Raw genomic sequence first — 23,988 nt, 5'->3', positions numbered from 1 at the left:
TTTCAATGTTTTGAATACGTCATCCCATTCTCTCTTGGCCTGAAAAGTTTCTGTTGAGAAATCTGCCTGTAGTCTTATGTGGGTTCCTTTGTATGTAACCTCCCTCTTTTCTCCCTTTTTTTGGCCGTGCCACTTGGCTTGTGGGATCTTAGTTTCCCTGACCAGGGATTGAACCTGCGCCCTCGGCAGTGAAAGTACGGAGTCCTAACCATTGGACTGCCAAGGAATTCCCCCTCTTTCTTTTCTCTTGATGCTCTTAAAGTTCTTTCTTTGTCTTTGACTTTTGACAATTTAATTACAATGTATCTCAGCATAGCCCTATTCAGATTCAACCTATTTGGGGTCCTTTGGTCCTCATGGATCTGGATGTCCATTTCTCTCCCCAGGTCTGAGAAGTTTTCAGCCATTATTACTTTAAATATACTTTCTGTTCTTTTCTCCAGGAATTCCTGTAATGCAAATATTGTTTCTTTTCATTGGTCCCATAAGTCCCATAGGATTTCTTCACTCATTTTCTTTTTGCTCCTTTGGCCAGGTAATATCCTATCCTCCAGGTCACTGATTCTTTCTTCTGCATGGTCAAGTCTACTTTTGAAACTCTATTGAATTGTTCAGTTCAGTTATTGTATTTTTCAACTCTAGTTTCTGTTTGTTTTTTTACGGTGACTGTTTCCTTGCTGCACTTCTCGTTTTGTTCATGCATTGTTTTACTAATTTTGTTTAGTTGCTGTCAATATTTTCTCGCAGTTCACTGAACTTTCTTAAGAGGCTTATTCTGAATTCTTTGGCAGTTCATAGGTCTCCATTTCTTTACGGTCAGTTATTGGAGCTTTGTTAGTTTCCTTTGGGGGTACCATATTTACCTGGTTTTTCACGATCCTTGTTCCCTTACATTGGATATCTATGCATTTGAGTAACTGGGCTCCTCTTCCTGACTTTACAGGTCTACGTTGGAAGACACAGTTCTTCACCAGTCCGCTCAGTTTGGCTTTCTGAGTGTACTTACTGATAAAGTCCTTGGGCAGGTTGGTCCTGAAGTCATGGTCTATTTTGGGGCAAGGCAACTGTTTGAGCTCTGAGGGGTGGGGATAAGGGTGTGTGTCACTGGCTGAGAACAGTTGGATAGGACTGCTGGGGGGTAAGTCCTAAGTGAGGCTAAGCGAAGCTCTGCAGTTCCTTGGATTCTTTGCTTGGGCTTACTAGACGGTCAGGACTGGCTACTATATTTGCAGTAGCCGGGGCTATAAATTAGCTTCCCTGCTCTGTCAGGGCAGCAGGATGAGACTCAGGGCCTGGACGGCTCAATTGTTTGGGAACCCAAATCGGGCCAGAGTGTGCACTGAATTCCCTGGTAAGCTGAGGCTACCAGTTTTGCTTTGCAAATGGGGGGAGACATGGGCCGTGCTCTCTGTTCAAGTGTCACTGTACATAGGGCTGTTGAATGGGCTGTGCAGCTTCCTGTGTGCTCTGGATAGGTTCCCTGGTCAGAGAGACTGAGGGCTGTGTTCAGCAATAAGTGGGGGATATGAATTAGATTCCATACCTGGGTGTAGCGGGAGAAGCAGCTCTAAAATTGGTCAAGATCTTTGTTGTCTTAACTCAGGCCAACTCCACCCCAAGTTTCCTGGCTGAGCAGGGTCACTGGCTTTGCTCTGCAAACTATTGGCTCCGGCCTGCCCACCTCTCAGCTTCAGCATTGCTGGGCAGCACAACTTGCTTGAGTTGTCTCCAGCTCTTCTCGTCAGATGGGGTCAGAAGACACTCTCCACAGTGGGTGGGGCTGTGAATCCACTCCTTGCCTGAGAGTGGGCAAACCCAGCTCTAGGGCCAGCAGAACCTCTCATTTGAGGACCCGAATCAGGCAGATCTCCACTCCCGCTGAGTTCCCTGGTCAGAGAGCTCCCTTGACTTGGTTCTGCAGATGAGCGAAGCTTCTAGTTGCATTTACTACTTGGGGACCACAGGTGTGAACTCGGTCAGCCAACGACCTGTGCTAGCTGTTGTAAGCCCTTCCCTTCTCCATCACAGTCAGATTCCCAGGGGAATCTTGCCCCACAGATTCTCCTGAAATCCCCATGGGGCGAGATCAGAGTAGGGGTTTCAGCAAAGCCATCCACAATGCTGTGGATGGCTGGTTGACCCCTCGGGTTCTCTTTTCCCACTGCAGGAACTGGAGGTTGCATTGGCCTGGGAGAGGGGCAAGGCAGTCAGTGTGTAGCTGTTTCTCTTACTTTCTAATGCAATCTCTGTTGGTCTCTCTGGTGCAGGGAAGTGTCTCAGCCTCACCCCCATGTTCTAGGATTCTCTCAGTGGTGTCTTGTTCTTGAATAGTTGTTAGTTGTACCTGTGAGGGGGAGTAAGGTCAGGACAACTCATGTTGCCATCTTGGTGATGTCACTCTGGGATATCTTCAGATTGGTAAGACCTAGGGTGTTGAGGAAAAGGGTATGGCTGAGGAGAAAGTGGCCAAGGACCCTTGGTTCTCTTTTAGAATAGTCTCAGAGTAGAGAGATCAAGAGTCCTTATAACTCACATATGTTCCACTCAGCTCACCCCAGATAGGAGTCTGAGGCCAATGCCAGAGCAGTAAGTATTCCTTTGCCCAGAGTGATTCATCCCAAAACTTTCCTAGAGCAGCAGTTCTTAAGTTATGATCCACAGACTCTCAGGGGGTCTCTGGGGTCCTTTCAGAAAGTTTCCAAGCTCAACCATCTTCATAATAATACTATGAGGTTATTTGCATTTTTTACTGAACGACGCAAAAGCAATTGTGGATTAAACTCTTCGGCACCACAATATCAATGAAAGCATTGACTTTATGCCCTAATGCAGCGTGGTATTGAAACTGTATTTTTTACCACCATACAGTCATAGTTTTTTAAAAAAGAATCAAGCTCACATAAGAACTTTTTTTAATATGCTGTGTGATGAAATGGCAAGTATAAAGCATTTCTGATGCAAAGCTAAGGACACCGGTGGTCACAAGGAAAAGCGCTTGTGCAAACTGAATGAGTTACAAGCCGAACTAATTGCATTTTTCATGGAACACAGAAAAATGACAGAATGACTGACAAACTATGGCTATTGAGATTAGAGTGTTTGGCAGACATTCTTCCAAAAATGAATGCAGTGAGTCTCAGTTCAAGGAAAACAACTGATAGCATGTGTTGCTAATGATAAAATTCAAGTTTTTAAGCAAAAAAAAAAAAACAACTCATTTTTTGGGAAAACTTGTTTTCTCGCTGTGAGCCTGAGAGCTTCCCAATACTTCAAGACTTTTCTGATGAACTCGGTGGTGATATGAACAAATGTGATTTTTAAAATACTTTAATAAATTATGTCAACATTAGGAAACTCTGTATGACTCAGTGAACCAATATCTTCCAAATGACCAATGTATGATGTTTCAAAATAATGCATGAGTGAAAGAACGATCCCAAGTACAAGATAGACAAATATATTTTTTATGTGACAGATGTAAAAAGTTTATTGCTATCATTTCAAATTCCACATTACAGCTGATCTTTATAAAATCTGCTTGTTAAGATTTGGATAGGAACAAAGAACATCCACAATTATTTTAAAAGACTTGAAATACTCCTCCCTGTTCCAATCACACGTCTGGATGAGGCTGGACTTTCTTCATATACTTCAACCAAAAGCGTATACTACAAAGACTGAATGCAGAAACAGTTATGAGGAATCCAGATGTCCTTTATTAAGCCAGACTTTAAAGAAATTTGCAAAAATGCAAAACAATGCCAGTTTTGTCACTAACTTTTCCTTTGTTTTGAAAAGTATAGTTACTTTTTCATAAAAATATGTTATTTTCTTTTACATCTTTATTGGAGTATAATTGCTTTACAATGGTGTGTTAGTTTCTGAAAATATGTTATTTATGATGACATGTGATGTCATTATTTTTTTAATGAATAGATAAATATTTTTAAATTTCACAGTTTTAATTTCTACTCTAGCACGTATTGATACCTATAACCTGCACAAACAAAAGCTCTTTGAGGTCCTCAATAATTGTTAAGAGTGTGATGAGGTCACAAAACCAAAGGTTTATTTTATTTTATTTTTTTTAAACCAAAGGTTTGAGTAAATCAACTATACTGCAATTTAAAAGAAAGAGAGAGAGAGAACAAAAACCCCCCAGAAAACAAAGCTTTGAGAACTGCTGTGTTAGGGCATTTGGTTGAGCACAGAATGGGGTGGCAGTGGCAGCAGTGTATGGCTGGCTAGTGTTTTAGGGGTTCTCTTCCATCTTCTCTCACACCTTACCTTTTAAAGAATATAATACCAACATTAGAAACTAGACTTGTGAAGATTTTAAAAACATCTTTTATAAAGAAAAAAAAAACTTTAGACACAGAGTGCAAACCTGTGTGGGACATGACTATAATGGTGTGAGGATGACGTACCAGCAAAGACAGGAAGGGGACCTTGGAAAACGAGAACTGTAATGATGGGATGATGCTTGATGGATTTTCTTTGGTGTTTTTATAATAATATTTTAACAATTAAAAACATTCAACAATTAAAAACAAAACAATTAAAAACGCAACAAAAACAGCATTTTACCAGGAGATTCAGAAGCAAGAATTCCCTAAGTTTTCCCCCAGTTGGTTGTAAAACCAAACTGTCTGTTAAGTTGATGGGGCCAGGAAAGTCCCCACGCTGTTTTGCAAGACAGAAAATTTCAGCTCTTGGATTATGTCGAATACGATGGCTATGAGGCTGTGTTTCTCCTTCACGGTTCTTGAAGGTGGGATGAGGATTGAACAGTAGACTCTTGAGGCTGAGAGTTGAGCTAAATCTCTGAATATCGCTATCGGGAAGGAAGCGGTTAGCACCTGGCTTTGTTTACAGTGCCCTGATCAAGCTCTTCCACTGTGGCCAGGGAGAGATCTGGACCACTTCCACCAAAGGCGGTGAGCAAAGTTACACGAAGCTGGCTGTGCGTGAAATCTCCAGGTGCTACAGTTTTCTGTATACACAGAGGAAAGAACAGGATGGGCAGGTAACACCACAGGCTACCACTCCAGCAAAGAGCTGGCTGCCCTCTGGCATTAATACCCGTTGGGGGTGTGGCACTGAGACAGCAAACACCTTGCCCCAAGCTGATAGGGACGCCTGAGCCACGGGAGTGTCAGTTTCAGCGTCCTCTGGGTCTGTCTGCCTTAGGAGAAGAGGTTGCCGATGACGTTTGCTTACAGAAATGACAAGCTTTTTCCTTTCGTTCAACCATTTCATTCATTCATTCAACAAACTGAATGCTTACTAAGAGTTATCTGTTCTACGGTCTAGGAATATAGGACTGAGCAAAACAGGCAAAAATCTCATCCTCAGGGAATTTACGTTCTAGAGGAGAGACAGAGAATCACTAAAATAATTAATCACTGGGTGGTGATAAGAGCCATGGAGAAAGATAAAGCAGGGGAGGGAAAGGGTGAGTTGTGAGAGTAGGGGTAAGGGTCTTAGGGAAGCCTTACCCAGACGGTGAAACACGAGCAAAGACCTATTCCAGGTTATTGTGGAAACTAAAGAAAAAAACAAACAAGAAAACACTTATAAATTTGAGAAAAACTACAACAGAAAGCACCCATTCTCCCATATTAATATTAATATTTTGTTGGTATCCTTTCACACTACTTTCAATGCATGTATGAACATATGCCATTTTTTCAAAGGTGGATGCGTTCCTGCCTGTACAGGCATGGAGTTCTTATTTTCTCACTTTGCAGTACATCCCGAGCAGCTTTCCATCTTTGTTCTTAGATCTGTACCACCTCTTCAGCTGGTCACAGAAGATGGGGAAGGGTGTAGCATAATGGGGACCAAGGGGTCTCGCCCCAGACCTGTCACTTATGTAAGCTCTCTGTGTCTCAGTTTCTTCATCACTAAGGTAAGGATATAGGATTTAACTCATAAGGTTGTTTCCTCACAGGAAGGAATTAAATGACTCACACGAAATGATGCATGTAAAGCAGACTGTTTTGGTAACGCAGACAAGAGATGGTGGCTTGAACTAGAAGGATGGCAATGAAGGTGATTAGAAGTGATCTGATTCAAGATACATTTTGAAAATAGAACCCTCCTACACTGTAGGTGGGAATGTAAATTGGTACAACCATTATGGAGAACCAGTATGGAGGTTCCTTAAAAAACTAAATATAGAACTACCATATATGATTCAGCAATCCCACTCCTGGGCATATATTTGGAGAAAACCGTAATTTGAAAAAATACGTGCACCCCAATGTTCATTGCAGCGTAATTTACGATAGCCAAGACATGGAAGCAACCTAAGTGTCCATGGACAGAGGAGTGGATAAAGAAGATGTGGTACATATATACAATGGAATATTACTCAGCCATAAAAAGGAATGAAATAATGCCATTTGCAGCAACATGGATGGCCCTAGAAATTGTCATAGTAAGTGAAGTACGTCAGACAAAGACAAATATCATGTGATATCACTTATATGTGGGATCTAAAAAAATGGTACAAATGAACTTATTTACAAAACAGAAATAGAGTCACAGAGGTAGAAAACAAACTTATGGTTACCAGGGGGGAAAGGGCGGGGAGGGATAACTTGGGAGATTGGGATTGACATATACACACTACTATATATAAAATAAATAACTAATAAGGACCTACTCTATAGCCCAGGGAACTCTACTCAATTCTCTGTAATGACGTATATGGGAAAAGAATCGAAAAAAGAGTAGATATTTGTATATGTATAACTGAATCACTTTGCTGTACACCTGAAACTAACACAACATTGTAAATAAACAACACTCCAATAAAAATTTTTAAATATTAAAAAAAAGAAAAAAATAGAGCTGATGGTGTTTAACTACAGGGCTCTGAGGAAAAGAGGAAAGAATCAAGGGCGATTCCTGGCTTGGGAGATAATGGGAGCATCATTTGCAAGGGGAGGGCCAGGAGAACACATTCGAGGGTGGGTGGGTGGATGGATGGCTCTCATTGGGCCACATTAACTCTATTCTCGTTGCCCTTCATCCCTATTACCGTCACCTTAGTTTAGGCCTTGTCCTCTGAAGACCAGGCAGGCTATGGCAATCCCGTGTCCTCCGTAGACCCCCTGATTCCAGCCCCTCCCTTTCAGGGCAACTGGCCTTCTCACTACGGTTCTCCCGTTTCTTCCTTAATTCTCCCACCCACCACCCCAACCTCTGTTTGCCTAAGTCTAACTCACCTTCCAAGGCCAACTCCAAGTACCACCTTCTTCACAAAAACACCTCTCCTCCTGAATTTTGATACAAATTAGGTACATCATTCATTTGGATTTTAGTATGTTATTCACCCTTTCTGTTAAAAATGTGTTAATTTTCCTTCACTGTTCCCTGAACCCTTCCTGACAAGACCCTTAAAGATGGGGACAGCATCGGGCACTGTGGGTTGCATGTTTGGGGACCTTGGCGAGGCAGGGTGGGGATTAGAAGGGCTCTTAGGGGACAAGAGGGACCCAGAGGGAAACTCCATATACCTCATGGGTATATGGGTAAAGCACCTGCTTTAGTCCCAATTCCACTGAGGGTGCTACTCCCATTTCCAAGGGACAATATCGTCAAGGCTTTTTACTGCTGGTGAATAATTTGAGACCATTTTCTCTGGTGTGTAAACTGTCCAGTCAGAGATGGCCAAAGAGCAGCCTTTGGGATAATCGGCCACTTGGCCTCTATTCCTACCTGCCTGGTTCTGTCCTCAGTCAAGTTCGGCGGCTAAACAGAGGCTGGCCCAGCCCCACAGAGCTCATTTTAGGCCATGCCACTGTGTTTATAAAGAGCTCAAGCTGCTCTCCTTAACTGGTCTTGGTCACCTGCCCCTGCCTATTGGTAAGTTGATATAGTTTATCCTCCAGGGCCTAAACAAAGGTCTCCTCCTCATGGGCCTCTCCAGGGCCTGCAATTACTTTGTTCATCCTTTCTTTGGGTCTAACTAGGTATTAAGATTATGCATGCCAGTGTTAAAAGTGCTTCACATCTTGGCTCAAATCGATTTATCTTGGTAGCCAAGGAAGCCAGGAGCAAGGTCCTGGGGCCATCCCACCGCCTGCTTCTCTTTCTCTTCTCTGAATATGTTTGTTTACAGGTGCATCCTGGCGGAAGTGGGGCCAGGGGCCCTGCAGAGGTGTGGATGGCTGCCAGGGCCCTCTGGAATTCAGGCCCAGGGTGGGGAGCTGCAGGGAGGGAAGCCGTAGAGCAGCCTGGGGCAGCAGGAAGACCCCGAGTTTCTCCCATAGAGCACCAACTCACAACTGCCCTTGAGGCAGCCTGAATAGTGGCCCCCCAAATGCCTGGAACTTGTGAATGTTACCTTATATGGCAAAAGGGGCTTTGCAGAGGTAATTAATCCCTCCTTTGTGAGGGGGATATTCCTAGGTGGTCCCTAAATGAAATCATAGGCATCCTTATACAAGGGAGGCAGAGGGGAATTTAATACAGAAAGGAGGGAGACGTTGTGACCACAGAGTCCGAGACTGGAGCGAGGAGGTCACATGATGAGCCACGGGTGGCCGGCAGCCACCGGAAGTTGGAAGAGACAACTATGGGATGCTCTCCTGGAACCTGCAGACACCTTGATTTAAGCCCAGTGAGACTGAGTTCACACTTCTGGTACCCAGAACTGTAAGAGAATAAAGTTGTGTTATTTTAAGATCCCCAGTGGGAAGTGGTTACAACAGCCGTAGGGAATGAATCCAGCCCCTCAGCCCACCTGAATCCTGGGTCCTCTAAGGAGGCTCCTCTTACCTGAGGGTCCAAAGTCATTCAGGACATGGCCTGGGGAGTGTGTGGACTCAGCATGGACACCCCAGGCTGAACAAGGGCCTTTGCTCTAGGACAGCTTTGCTCTACCAGAGGAGGCCCAGCCAGGACCAGATGGAACCTGGGGGGTGAGCCTGAAGGCTGTTGTGTCCCAGGTGGGCTTTGGTTTGTAGCCTTACATCTGAGATGGCCATTTTCTCCCCTGAGCTCCCTCCTTTGTCCTCTGAGAACACAAGGAGGAACTTCTTAGAAAACAGACCAGCTGGCCGGAACTGGCTGCATCGTTTGTGAGGTCTAGTACAAAATGAAAATGAAGAGGCCCTTCTTCCAAACCTTTAAAGAATTTCAAGCTGGTGACAACCATGCATTAAACAAGTTGGGCCTTCTGAGGGCAGGCCCCCGTGCAACCCCTGGAGGGGGCCTCCTGCCTTTGCACTCTGCTCCATCCTCAGGTGGACTTCCACCTCCAACACCATTTTTCTTTCTTGAAACTTTTTAGAAAAGTCATTTCTTTTTAGCTCCTTTTCCCTTTCACGAAGAGGTTCAGCTCTCCAAGTTGTCAGGCCAAAAATAAGGCCTGCCTGCAGAGTGAAATAAAACTCTTTCAGGATCTGACTGATAACTCCAATGTTTTCAAAACAAACAAGAACAGCTATAAAGAATTTATGGGCCCAATAAAATTCCCCAACCAACAGCATCAGCCATGGGACAGAGAGTGTCATTTGAGAGAAACTCTGTAATGCTTTCCTGCAGCTCCGCAGTGGCCCAGAGGCCTGAGGCTGGGCTGGGATGCTTCTCAGAGTGAGCAGGGGAATGGGTGATCCCCAGAGGCTCTTATGGGAAAAGAAGGCTCTGGAAGGTGCCCGAGCCATCATAGGACATACCATTTTAAGTGGTTTCTGCAATGGCTGGCCCCAAGCCTGCCTCCTGTCCCTTTCTCCCCAAATCTTATGCTGTTCACTGGTAGGTGGAAAGAAAAGGGAAGCAGGCCCCGGCCTGAGACCCTGTGCTGCACAAGAACTTTCCAGATCAACCTGATTTTTCTCTAGCCATTCCTGCAATGCATGTCCTGCTACCTGAGCCCTTATGGACTCTGGACTCTTACATAGCACTTGCCTTTAGGTAAAGTTGTTTTCATCCCTGATTCTGGCATCCCAGACTTTGACTGCCTGTTAGGCTGGAAGCTGAGCTCTGAGTTCTCTTTTTGGTAAAATCCATCAGTCAGTCGAGAAGAGACTTAAAAATCTGTTAACCAGTTGGCTGATCAATGTCTCCATGAGGCAACCGCTGGGAAGTAACAGCTTAATTGGCCAATTTTACTTTTAGCTGTGATGGCAGGTGACCTGCAATGACCCAGAGATTGTGCCTTGCTAGCTTACCTTAAGAAATTCAATGATTCCTAGAATATTGTAGCTGAAAGGGCTTCATTTTCCTGATGAAGAAAGGGTTCTAGCTGGTGGCAAGGATTTTCCTGGCCTGGGGAGGTTGTTCCCGCTGCTGGTCTCTCCTCTTGCCCTTACCTCTCTGCGAGGCTATGATGTCAGCAGCTGGAGCCCATGCTTGCCTGGCTCAGGCCTGGGACCACCTCTCTCAGGGAAGCCCAGCAACCACTATGGCAGATGGGGCACCAGCCTTGTCCGAGTAACAGGCTGTCCCTATTCTCAATGTATAGGGTGTTAGAGAAGCCAGGAATCCTGGGAGAGGTTGGGAAGGAGCTATGACACACAGGATGAGCTCCGGGGCCGCACCTTGCGCAGGCAGCCCCCCTAAGGCTGCCTGCCAAGAACACACCCCGCTGCGATTTATGAGGTCACACAGCAGGGGATTTCATGGACTGCAGATCTATTTGTGCGAACATGGATTCTCTTTTGAAAGTCAAAGTCCTCTGGGAGGGAGTAAAGTCTCTGTTTGTTGTAGGTTGAAGGCGACTGATCTCTTTGAGCCCAGCTGGGATGGGCTGCACCTGGAGAAGGGGCTCTCTGTGGTGGGGAAGGGGAATAGGAAGCAAAGTTGAAGAGGGGGATCTTTTATGGTGTGGGTCCCATGTGGATGGGCGCTGACTGAAGCTCGTAGGATAGCGTGAGGTGCTCTATGTTCTGAGGCTCGGAGGCTGAGAGATGAATGATGTTAGAAATAAAAATATCCATTGACTTCAGAAGTCTATCCCGGCTGGCCCTGTTCTCAGGGAAGGAAGAGGAAGCTCCTTGTAGCTGGAGTATTGGAGTCACCATTTCACTGCTTTGACTGCGGTTTCTTGTCCCTTCCATTCAGTTTGCTCATTCTTGCCAATTTTACTCTCCTAAGTGGTACTTCATGTCACTCCCCTGCTCAAGAACATACAATGGCTCCCTTTCACCTGTTGGACCAAATTCATAATTTAAAGTAATCTGGCTTTTAAAGCAATCTGGCTCCGACTTAACCTTAATATTTGGTCTCTTGGTAGAATGTCAAAGTCAACGTAAATTTCAACAATGATATCTTTCCACATTATAAGAATGGCAACCCTGGACTTCCCTGGTGGCGCAGTGGTTAGGAGTCCGCCTGACAATGCAGGGAACACGGGTTCGACCCCTGGTCTGGGAAGATGCCACGTGCCTCAGAGCAACCAGGCCAGTGCGCCACAACTGCTGAGCCAGTGCTCTAGAGCCTGCAGACCGCAACTGCTGAAGCCCACGCACCGCAACTACTGAGCCCGCGTGCTGCAACTACTGAAGCCCGCACACCTGGAGCCCTTGCTCTGCAACAAGAGAGGCCATCACAATGAGAAGCCTGCGCACCACAACAAAAAAGTAGCCCCTGCTCGTCACAACTAGAGAAAGCCCGCGCTCAGCAACAAAGACCCAACGCAGCCAGAAATAAAAATTAAAAAAAAAAAGAATGGTAACCCTAAGGAGGGTGTCCTATTTCTAAGACATGTATCATGATCTTTGTGTGCCTTAAAACTTTTACTGTTATAGATGAATCATTCAAAAATTGTGGAAAACACTGGTTTTCAAAATGAGTTCACCGAACATGAAGAATGTAGTTTTCAAAATTTAATAAAAATGCAATCCATTTGAGCAGAAAAATTCTACTTTTCCAAGTATTTCTTTTTCACTTCCACTATTTCTTCACAGTCTCATAGTAACTGTGGATACTCTCTCTCTCTCTTTTTTTTTTAGTAAATGAGCCTGAGGCTTGCTGAGGCCTCCCAGCGTGTACGGATAGAGAAGGGAGCAGGACACGATTCCCTACATTCTGATCCATGTTCTTTCCTCTCTTCACACAAGCTCACAACCGTTTGTGGTTTCTGACCAGCACTGTCTGTCTGTCCTTACAAGGTCCTGTTCTGTCATTAAAATGTGAGGTGAACGGTGATCATTTTATAATGTACAGAAATATTGAATCACTGTGTTGTGTACCAGGAACCAACATGGTGTTGTAGGCCAATTATACTTCAAAAAAGGAACAAGCACACAAGCTAATAAAGAAAGAGATCAGATTTGTGGTGACCAGAGGTGGCGGATGGGAGGACGGGGAATTGGATGAAAGCGGTCAGAAGGTACAAACTTGCAGAAGATAAATAAGTACTAGGGATGTAATGTACAACATGATAAATATAATCAACTCTGTTGTATGTTATACATAAAAGTTGTTAAGAGGGTAAATCCTGAGAGCTCTTATTGCAGGGAAAAGTTTTTTTTCTTTTATTTTGTACCTATATGAGATGAGGGATGTTCACTAAACTTATGGTGGTAATTATTTCATGATGTATGTAAGTCAAATCATTATGCTGTACACCTTAACCTTATACAGTATTGTGTGTCAATTATATATCAATAAAATTGGAAGAAAAAATATGTAAATAAAAAGATGAAATGTGAGATGAAAATGTCAGATCTGCTGGTCTTCAGGCAACAGCTCACGTCTGTCAAAGGCAGCAGTACTCCGGGGCATGTGAGGATGCCCAAGACGCCAGGCCTCACCCTTGTGAGTGTGTAGAGAGTTGGTCTCCAGCCCTAAGTACTACCAGACACGTGGCCTCAATCCCAGAGCATTTGTTACATTTTACATCCTGGGCTTTTAGTCAAGTTGTTCCTCTTCACCAATCCACAAAGTCTGGGCCCAGACCTCCTTTCAAAACTCATTTCCTTTATGAAACAGAGAACGAACCCCACTGAAGGCAACACTTTATTTTTTTTTTGCGGGCATTGGGTTTTCGTTGCTGCGTGTGGGCTTTTTCTCTAACTGCAGCAAATGGGGGCTACTCTTCGTTGTGGTGTGTGGGCTTCTCATTGCAGTGGCTTCACTTGTGGTTGAGCACGGACTCTAGGTGTGCGGTCTTCAGTAGTTGTGGCATGAGGGCTCAGTAGTTGTGGCTCACTGGCTTAGTTGTTCTACGGCATGTAGGATCTTCCTGGACCAGGGCTCGAACCTGTGTCCCCTGCACTGGCAGGCGGATTCTTAACCACTGTGCCACCAGGGAAGCCCAAAGGCAACACTTTTAAGAAAGTTTCTTAAATCACAAACTTAGAGAGATAGTCAGTGAAGGGTGTAGGAAAAGGGAGAAAGAGAGGAGGAAAAAAGAAAGGCAAAAAAGAGAAGCAAGATGTAAGAACTTAATTTTAACGCCAAGGAGCCTCTTAGAGACTTATGGCCCCGTGAGCCTTTTTAATGAGTCAGCCACTCTTTGACCACAAAGGCAACATAATTTTGTGCACTAACTTTTAAAATCTGGTCACGTGTCATTTATGCAATCAATGGTCCAGTGAACTCATGTTGAAGGTTAATTGCAAGACCTCCTCCAAGAGCTAAATTCCAGGATGGTGTATGTGTGTGGCCATGAAGGAGTGCCACTCACTCGCTGAGGACCTCTGTGGCTGACTTAAGTAGACCCAGGTTCCCAGCCTCGTGGAGGAGCAATATGGAGGCGTTGCTGGCCACTGCCCTCAGGTGAACTCACTGTCTACTGGTCCAGCAGCATAGCTTCATTCTTTTGCACTTAGAAGGCATGTTTGGTGCTTTCGAGCTCCAAATGAACATTCCCACAACCCTCTGAGGGGGCACATTTTGCTTGCTTATGAAGCAATGCTTATACTTGTAGTTTATATTTTTGGAAGATTTATCAGAAATGGAGCCCAGGGTAGTGCCTGGGGTTGGGGAAGGAGTCAGGGCAGCTAAGAAAAGGACACAAAGAGGTTGCACATGAGGATGAAAGAAGAAAGGTGTGCTATGGGTGGGCATCAGGACAAGGCCCATCAGGAGGTCCAGCTGTGGGGTCCTCAACTTTATTTGTGCCCTGGAATCCCTGGCAGCCTGATGAAACCCAGAGGCACTTTCTCAGAATAAATGTTTTAATAATGTATGAAATAAAATTCCTAGGATTCCAAAGTAGACTGCAATGATGTCAAAATACAGTTATCAAAATGCTTCATAGACACATTTGTAATATAAAATGTACGTGATTTTTTTCGCTAATGCATTGAATAAGATCTAGTGGTGGGTCTGGAATTATTTTAGAGGTAGTGATGCTGGTAAATGTTGTTTCGAGATAACAACTTGCAACAACTCCCTATGGATTCGGAAATATCTTTGATTTTTCCCAGTAAAAAAGTTGTAGGGACTTCTATAAGGACTGTGACTGTTGACAACCTTTATAATTAAAGGAAATGCTAAATATCTTTTTGCTGTTTGTGAAAATAAAGTTGTAGTTTTTTCCATCCGACTTCATGAACATGCTGAATTCCCTCTATGGAACACTCGTGGGTCTGTCGGTCCCCAGATGAAGAAACGCTCTGCAGAGGTTCAAAATTACCTGAGCCAACTCGGGGGGGAGAGAAGGATCAGGTCCCTGAACTCTTTACATCATACGAACATCTCGGCTTGATGTTTGCTGATTGCTGTAGTTGGAAGGCTCAGGCAGAGGTTTCTCATTTCATTTTGACGCTGGTTTTATAAACACTATTATTTAAAGGTCATTAAAATGTGCCCGTGGCTCATGAATTGCACACAGCTGAATTCACTAAAAGGATGGTTAATTAAGAAGCTGCCATGGAAGAGGAATGAGGGCTGTCGTGGGCGCATCTGCATGGCATTCAGGAGGCAAGCTTGCTGCTCCTTAAGTGGGTCTCACTGAGCTCATCTCCAGCCACCTTGGTGACGGATGTTTGAATGTTGGCCGCCTCCCAAGAGTGTTTCATCAGGATGTTGCTTCCCTATGGACACAGACGGGGTGGTAGCCAAGCAACGTCAAAGGGCAACAGGCTCATATTGGGATAATTTTCTTCTCATGTTGTTTTTGCTCTCGCTGTTTTGGTTCTTCCAACTCTTTAAAACACATAACGTCTCAAGTTAGTTCTGCAAACCACCTGGTTCCACGTGCCTATAAATGGTACTGAGAAGAGCGTGGAGCCAGGCAGCGTTCAGTTACGCACAGAAGTCCTGAAGTAAACAACCATGGCTCCAAATTTGCCCAGGCAACTTGCCTCTGCTGACAGTACCGGTGGCCCTGAAGGGGATGGAAAGAGGAGACACTTTGCCTCCCTTTAAGAAAACTCCAGAATCTATTGAGTGGATGAGTTCCTTATATATTTTGGATATTAACCCCATATTGGATATGTGGCTTGCAAATATTTTCTCCCGTTCTGTAGGCTCCCTTTCCATTTTGTTGGTTATTTCCTTTGCCGTGCAGAAGCTTTTTAGTTTGATGTCGTCCCACTTGTCAATTTTTGCTTTTGTTGCTTGTGCTTTAAGTGTCGTATCCAAAAAATCGTTTCCAAGACTCATGTCAAGGAGATTTCCCCCTGTGTTTTCTTCTAGGAGGTTTATGGTTTCAGGTCTTACATATAAGTCTTTAAACCATTTCGAGTTAATTTTTGTGAGTGGAGTAAGATAGGAGTCCAATTTCATTCTTTTCCATGTTGATATCCAATTTTCCCAGCATTATTTATTGAAGAGACTGTCTTTTCTTTATTGAGTATTTTTGGCTCCCTTGTCAAGTATTCATTGAACATACATGCCAGGGTTTATTTCTAGCCTCTCAATTCTGTTCCACTGATCTATTTGCCTGTTTTTATGCCAGTACCGAACTGTTTTGATTACTATAGCTTTGTTGAAATCAGGAAGTGTTATGCCTCCAGCTTTGTTCTTTTTCAGGATCGCTTTGGCTCTTTGGGGTTTTTTATGGTTCTATACAAATTTTATAATCAGTGCACTGTGACCTATAATAAAATCTAACACTTGATTGACCAGAAATAAAGCAGTGTTCTAAGCCTTTATATATTGCCTTATTTAATCCTTTATTTAATATCAAAGAGGTAGACATTATTATTTCTAAAAGAAAATTTACATAAATGACCAAGGTGACAGAGCTGGAACTTGAACCTATGTAGTCAGGGTTAGTGTATTATGGAAGGATTCTTACATTTATGCAAAAATGCTCCTTTCTTTATGTAAAGAGCTGTGTTCCTTATACTTTTAGTAGCTTGTTTATAGATCATGAACGACCAGAAAGGCTGAATATAAGGGAGCTTAAAGTTAAAAGTTTAAGAGGGATTGGTCTTCACATCTGGAGGAAGAGTTTCTTAGGAAGATAATCTGATGTTCAAAATCATTTGCATTTGACTTTTCTAGCAAAGCTCCATGACATAAACACAGGCAAAGTGATGAGCAACCCTTTCCCCCTGCCAGGATGCACTCAGCATTAAGTGGTTTATTTAATGACAGCCACTTTTTATTCAGTAACAAGATGAGCAGCCGAGTTCAGTTTGAAACCTATTTTGAAAGTTTTCTCAGCGATTCCCAAACTACTTTTAAAATCCCAGGGTGGACGCAACTGAGGCACAACGTCATCTTTGTCACCTTTGTCGTCATCATCAGGAGATGCAGTGTTCCTGGAGCCGGTGACGTCTCCTCCTTTAAGGCAGCTGTCTCGTTCATGGGCCCAGGGCCTGTCCAGCTGAATAATTTGTTGCATCGGGCAAAGAGTACTGGCTTTTAGACTGGGATCTGCCTGGTGACTTTGGAGAAATCATTAACCTGTTTGATTCTCATTTCTCTCCATCTGTAAAATGAGACAAGCACAGCCTGAGGTCATTGGAAGGATTGCTTGGAGAAGTACTTGTCTCTTTGTCAATGTTTTATATTGCTTGAGTATCCTCGTGAATCCTGAAGGGCATTGCTCCTTGTAGAAAGTGCTTCTATGAATTCTGTCCCCAGAGGGGACACAGGCTACCAAGCCATAGGCTGTCCTCCTTTTCAGTTACCAGCAAAGCCAACCACCACTTAGCATGAGCATATGAAAATTTGTATCATTTATCGTTAAAGTCTCTGCCATTAGATGGCAAGTACCTTTGGGGCAGAAGCTTTGCTTAAGTCAGTTTTTGTCCCTACTGCCTCCTCCAATGGCTCCTGCAAGTAAAAAGCACTCAGAAAATATGGGCAGCTGGTAACATTTATTGAGCACAAACCATGTACCGGGAACTGTTCCAAGTATTCCACATCGATGAATGCACATGAACTTCACGACAAGCCTTTGAAGTAAGCCTTTTATTATCTCTATTTTATAGGTGAGGAGACAGAGGCAAAGAAAGAGAAGAAGCTCACATAATGTGAAGGCAGGGTTGAAATGCACATGCAGACACTGACCGAGAGTCTGGAATCTAACACGCTCTGCCATGTTGCTTTTTAAAAGCATCTTCAGGATGGGCCCCAGCTGATGGGAAAGAAGAGAGGACTTCAGCAGTCTTCCAACCATGTCCACACCCCTTTTGCCTTCTGTACTGGGTGGAATAATGTCTCCCCCCATTAAATTCATGTCCACCCAGAACCCCAGAATGGAAATAGGATCTTTGCAGATGTAATTAATTAAGATGAGGTCATACTGGTTTAGGGTGGGCCTTAAATCCAGTATGATTTGTGTTCTTAGAGGAAGAGGGAAATTTGGACACAGACATGTCCCCAGGAAGAAGGCATGTGAGACAGCGGCAGAGATTGGAATGGAGCTTCAACAAGCCCAGGAATGCCAAGGGTTGCCAGCAAACCACAGGGAGCCAGGAGAGGGGCCTGGAACAGATTCTCCCTTGGAGCCCGCAGAAGGAATCAACCTGGCTGACATCTTGATTTCAGACTTCCGGCCCCCGTAACTGGAGAAATACATTTCTCTTGTTTGAAGCTACGCGACCTGTGATACTTTGTTATAGCAGCCCTAGGAAACCAATATACCTTCTTCTTCCCTGTTCTCTGTTTTCCAGTGAAGTGAAGGAAAGCACTGCACAGATGACTCAAAAAAACCTAAGGATCTGAGGCTTTGGGGGGTTTAGTTTGCATTAGCTCATTTCCTCTTTCACTGATTAAACCTCACAGAAAACCAGCCCACTCAGATTAAAAAAGAGTGAGATTGCCCCATGGGCCATTATCTCTTGGTAAAGTAAAACCAGTCCCCAAAGATGGACTGCTTGGACAGCCCATCTTAAACCAATAATGTTGCAAAGTGCAAAGGTACCCTTCCTTCTGCCTCTTTTCTGGGGGAGCGTGGGGCTGAGTAGGCGCTGGAGAGAGGTCATCCCGGACTAAGAATTTGAATGGGTGTGTGAAAAAAGAGAGAACTATAATTTCAAACGTCTGCTCTGTTGCTTAGAGGTGGAGTCCTGGCTCAAATGGCCTGTTCGGCAAATCATCTGACTGACTGTAAGCAGAGTTATGGGCTGGAGTCTGGGTTTAGGAAGAAGCTGGAGGTTGCTCAATTTCTTGGCATGACTGAGAATAAGACATTTAAAGATTGTCGAGGAGCACATGAGACAAGGGAGGCCCAGATTCTACCCAGAGAGGCCACCCTGCAGAAGGCCTTGGACAGTGGGCTTGACCAGTGTCTTTTAAGAAGAGGCACGGTTGATGTTCAATTTTAAGCTGGGCTGTGTGAGACTATGATGTAACTGCCCAATCTGGTTGCATCAAACCATCAGAAAAAGTTTCCTGAATATGCAGCCCTGTATTAATTGTTCTTTGGGGAAAAGAAGGAAGTAGCCTCAAAGGCACAATGGGGAGATATTATACAGAAGAGATGCTCAGGAGGGGAAACATGGAAGAAGGAACAGAATTCAGAGAAGCCAGGAACCATAAACCTTTCTGACCACTCACCTACCCCCAACTCATCCCACTGTGAGCTTGGAGTTGATGTCCATCTCGAATAAATCGTAAAGGCCAGCAAGCTAGGGGACTGGCAAACCCATGGTCTGGCTGCTGACATCTAGGTCTCACTGTAATGAGGGCAACTATGGAAAAGTGCGCTGGGGACACGAAGGCTTATGGGACCTAACCTATCTCCTGAGAGCTGACAATACTGAGAGGCAAAGTCCTAACTATAGTAGGAATGCCTTAATAGGAGAAGAAACGTGGAGCTTCATAACTTCAGAAAGAAGACTGAAAGAGAAAAAGAAGAAAAAAGAGCACTTCCTGCCAGAGTGATCAAGGAAGCAAAGTGAGATATGTGAGCTAAAATACAGACAGGTAGAATAGAGGGGTGTGTGTGTGTATGTGTGTGTGTCCATCCTCCAGGCGGGCCACAGAGAACATCGTTCACACAGGATATAATGTGAACGGTGCCCCACGGAGTTGTGCCATGAGCAGTTCTCTTCCAGGTATAGCTCCTGGTATGCATCAAAAGGTGCAGAGGGAGCTATGTGAGGGAGTTCAAGTCTTGCAGTTATGCTCTTCCTGGTAAAGGAGTGAAGGAGCAGTGATGTGGTGGGCTGGTAACTTGAAGAGCATGAAAAATATTTTTGAGAAAAAATCTGGGGACATTAAAAAAAAAAGCTTATATAAGCACTGCAGAATGAGGGATGTAGGAGGAATTCCAACGGACCTGGAGTGGGAAGAAAAGGATCAAGACTTGAACATTTCCTAGAGGGGTCCTTAGGGTCCGTACTAGTTTCCTATGGCTGCTATAAAAAATGGTCACAAACTTAGCTTGTTGGCTTAAATAACAGAAATATATTCTTTCCCTGTTCAGGAAATACAAAATCTGTTTTCCTGGGCCTAGACCATGGTGTCTGCAGGGTCATGCTCCCTCCCGAAGCTCTAACGGGGAATCTGTTCTTTGCCTTTTATGGATTCTGGTGGCTGCCAACATTCCTTGGTTTGTGGCCACGTCACTCCAGTCTCTGTCTGCGGTCTCATTGCCCCCTCCTCTTCTGTCTGTGGGTAGTAAGATCTCCCTCTGCCTCCCTCTTAGAAGGATACTTGTGATTGCATTTAAGGCCCACACAGATAATCCAGAATAATATCTCCACCCCAACATCCTTGACTTAATCACATCTGCAAAGATCCTTTTTTTGCCACAGATGTTAACAATTACAGGTTCCAGGGATGAGGACCTGATGTCTTTGGGAGTCATTATTAAGCCTATTATAGGGCCTTTGAGGCAGGGGGAGCAGGAAAGTGAAAGCCAGGGAAAGAGATGGAAAAGGCACTTGGACTTGGTATCTAGGCTGAGCGGAAGCCACTGGAAACAAAGCCTCCACAAAGGACTGTATATGAGGGCTCAGGTAGGCAACATCGTACAGGCCAGCCCCCTGGGCATGTGGAACTGTGGTCATCCTATGTTTTTTGAATTCCTTGAAGAGCTGTTTTCTCTAAATTCTTTGCCAGTTTCACTAGTATTGCAAAAAGGAGAGGAAGATGCAGAAAAAGCAGCCCTCTTTGGTCATGAATTTGAAAAGCTTAGCTACAAATGTAGTGTGAAATTGTCTGAAATTCCTGGCAGCAGGCATGAGTCACATATGACTGTCTGACATTTACAGAACATTCTTCACAGCAGTTTCTAGATTTTGTTAAGAGAGAGATATTGACTTTGTTGGATGGCAGAATCAGTATCCAAAGACCTTTTTGTTACAGCAATGGGTCAAATCCAAGAAGATGAAATGTTATAGGCATAGATTAAAGGCCATGTACTTGGCCCAGGGAGCCAGCTGAACAAATTATACAAGAAGGAGGAGACAGGGTTTCCCTGGTGGCACAGTGGTTGGGAGTCCGCCTGCCGATGCAGGGGACATGGGTTCGTGCCCCCGTCCGGGAAGATCCCACATGCCGCGGAGCGGCTGGGCCCGTGCGCCATGGCCGCTGAGCCTGCGCGTCCGGAGCCTGTGCTCCGCAACGGGAGGGGCCACAGCAGTGAGAGGCCCGCGTACCGCAAAAAAAAAAAAAAAAAAAAAAAAAGGAGGAGACATGGATGAACTGCAGTACACATATATACTTGTTATCAGTAGTCATAAGCTGAATCAAGAAATTGTGATGAGGGGGATTTAGAAAACGTGATGCCTAAAAAGCCAGTGTGATCTTGGGCTATATTAATAGAAAAATAGAAACTAAAACAGGGAAGGTAATTCCAAAATTGCCAGAGGGAGAACCAATTAATCGAGTAGTCAAATCCATTGGGTTGGAGAATATTCTCGAATCTGGAGTCAACACTGTTTCTGGAAACACACATGCGATCTTATAACGGCTTTAGCCAGCTGATATTGAAGAGGAATAATGCTGGTGAGAAGCTGAAAATAAACTTGAAGAGATGGGTGGATTCAGGATAGACTGGGGAGGAAAATATTCCAAAGAGGAAAATAGCTTATAGTGATCTTTGAAAGCTCACCAGCTTGTTAAAGTATTTGTACAGTAAATATACATTACCTTTGCTACTAAATCTAGATTAACTTAAATTTAAAAAATGAAGCAATAGTTGGTTTCTGTGCTATACTGGAACCCGGAATTTAGTGGGCACCAGGCAGGAAAATTGGAAGACGTCTGTAGAAGAATGGCTAGTATTGTGCAAGTTTTCAAAACCATATGATGAAGACTGGAGAAGGATTGGCTATATTTAACTTGGAAGGAAAAAGCATTAATTATTGGAAAGGCCACTTTTTGGAAGAGAAAATCCTCTTATTCTGGGTGACCTAAGCAACACAGAGAAGACTTTAGCATTAAATTATAAATAATAAAGGATAAACTTTCTAATAGTTTCTTGGAGAATTGTGCCTCCATTTATTTAAGTAGAGCTTTGAAGCTTTGATTATTGGAAAGGTGGTTAGGTTACATTAAAGTGACTGTGTATCCTAAGGTTCTATGGCAGATACTGTGGAGTGTTACACATGCCATACTGCCTTCTTCTCTGGCAGCATGTTCAGGGAAGAAAGACTCATCCCCAACTCAGGGGGCAGTGGGGGGCCGTGGTGGTCAGAGCAGGATACACCCTGACTGGTCTCAGTTGAGTATGTAATCCTAATTCCCATAACCACTGATTAATTTAGTGTCGCGCACAATGACTAGTTATGGCCAATAAGACCTATGACGAAGTCAACTGACATAATTTCTGAGAAGGATTTTGCTCCCTGATAAAGAGAGGGAGGGTGAGGAGACCTGCCTTTTTTTGTTGTCTTTAATGTGATTATACAAGAATATATATATATATATATATATATACACACACACAAGAATACATATATAAGAATGTTGCAATCAGAAGTGCCCCTCATCAGACCTAAATAAAAACAAAACAAAACAAAACAAAAACTACACACACAAAAAACTCCACAAACCCAAATCACCAAACTCTGAGTACATATTTCATTTTGTGAGATAATCAAAGATCTTTATTTCTTAAGCCACTGTTTGTTGGGTGTTCATCACTGCAGCCAGATGCATGCTAACCCAGTTAAACCCCATGAGTCTAAGAAAATCTTTAAGTTTGCAGTGGCATAATATATTTAATATACAAAAGATAGATGTAAAGAAGTTGATGCAAGTCGAATGATTTTTAATAATTTTTAAAAAAAATTTTATTTATTTTTGGCTGCGTTGGGTCTTCGTTGCTGCACACGGGCTTTCTCTAGCTGCGGCGAGCGGGGGCTACTCTTCATTGTGGAGCATGGGCTCTAGGCCTGTGGGCTTCAGTAGTTGCAGAGCATGGGCTCAGTAGTTGTGGTTCTCGGGCTCTAGAGCATGGGCTATGTAGTTGTGGCACACGGGCTTAGTTGTTCTGTGACATGTGGGATCTTCCGGGACCAGGGATCGAACCCACGTCCCCTGCATTGGCAGGAGGATTCTTAACTGCTGTGCCACCAGGGAAGTCCATTTGAAAATTATTTTGAATGCACAAATGAAATTATTATCCAGAAAGCATCTTGAATATTGAGTTCCATTCTAGGCCTTACCTTGAAAGATGAAGCTAGAGGTTTCCTGGAGGAAAACAACCAGGATGTTGGCTGGTCAAGCAGAAACTGGCTGCCATGTTCAAGGGGAATTCTCACCTTCAGTAGGTGTTGGACTAGATGATTCTAGAAAGTGCTTAGAAATGGAGTGCTCTTCATTACCACTATTTTACAAATGAGGAAACTAAGGATTACTGAGGAGAAGTGAGGTGTCCAGCTCTCATAGCCAGTTAGATGCCAAGATAGGGCTAGAGAGTAGGTGGAGTACAGGGCTGGAATGATGTCGTAAACCTTTGAGGATGCAGGGCTGGCTCTTCGAGCACTTTGGGGACTTTGGAGTTTGGACGTTGCAAGACTTTGCACTTTGTTTCAGACATTTGAGGTAGCGGGGCTCCTGAGCTTTGTAGACTTGTGATGGAAATTCAGGAAGCTGCCCTGAAAGACTTCAGGCCATCGTAAAGAAAGGTGCTTAAGCAGAGGTGATATCAGAACATGATACCACTGGTGTCGATCAGTCAGAAGGAACCTGACTGGGGAGTGGGGTGGAGGTCTGGCCCCTGAATCAGCCCTGCCAAGGTCGTGTGGACCCAGAAGTAGAAAAATGTCCTTCTGGTGCCACTCCTGGGACAATACCTCACCCTCACTTGAGTCAAGCCTAGCTGCAGAGGGGGTTTAGAGAGCCTCCGGGCAGCCACACTGGTACAGGTTGGAGTCTCCAAGGCATAGACCCTGAGCCTCTGAACTCTGCATGTAGATTGATTGAAGTGTGCTTTGGGAATAGCTCCTGTTGGGGGGTGAGGGAAGTCAGACTGGGCAAAGGGAGAAGTGGAGCTGTGACAGAGGCCTTAGCTGGTCCTGCAGAGAGCTCTAGAGCATCTGCGGGGACGGCCCTGCAGAGCTGTCCCAACTGAGGCTGGGGGGACAGGGCTTTGTATCCCATAAAGACCAGTCTCAGGATGCAGGCTGTCTGCAGAGGAGAGACCACATCCTTTGGCAGAAGGCAGTTCCT

This window comes from Tursiops truncatus, chromosome 3 (genome assembly GCF_011762595.2).
Source record: "Tursiops truncatus isolate mTurTru1 chromosome 3, mTurTru1.mat.Y, whole genome shotgun sequence".
In the NCBI taxonomy this organism is placed as follows: Eukaryota; Metazoa; Chordata; class Mammalia; order Artiodactyla; family Delphinidae; genus Tursiops; species Tursiops truncatus.
This window is presented reverse-complemented; position numbering follows the sequence as displayed.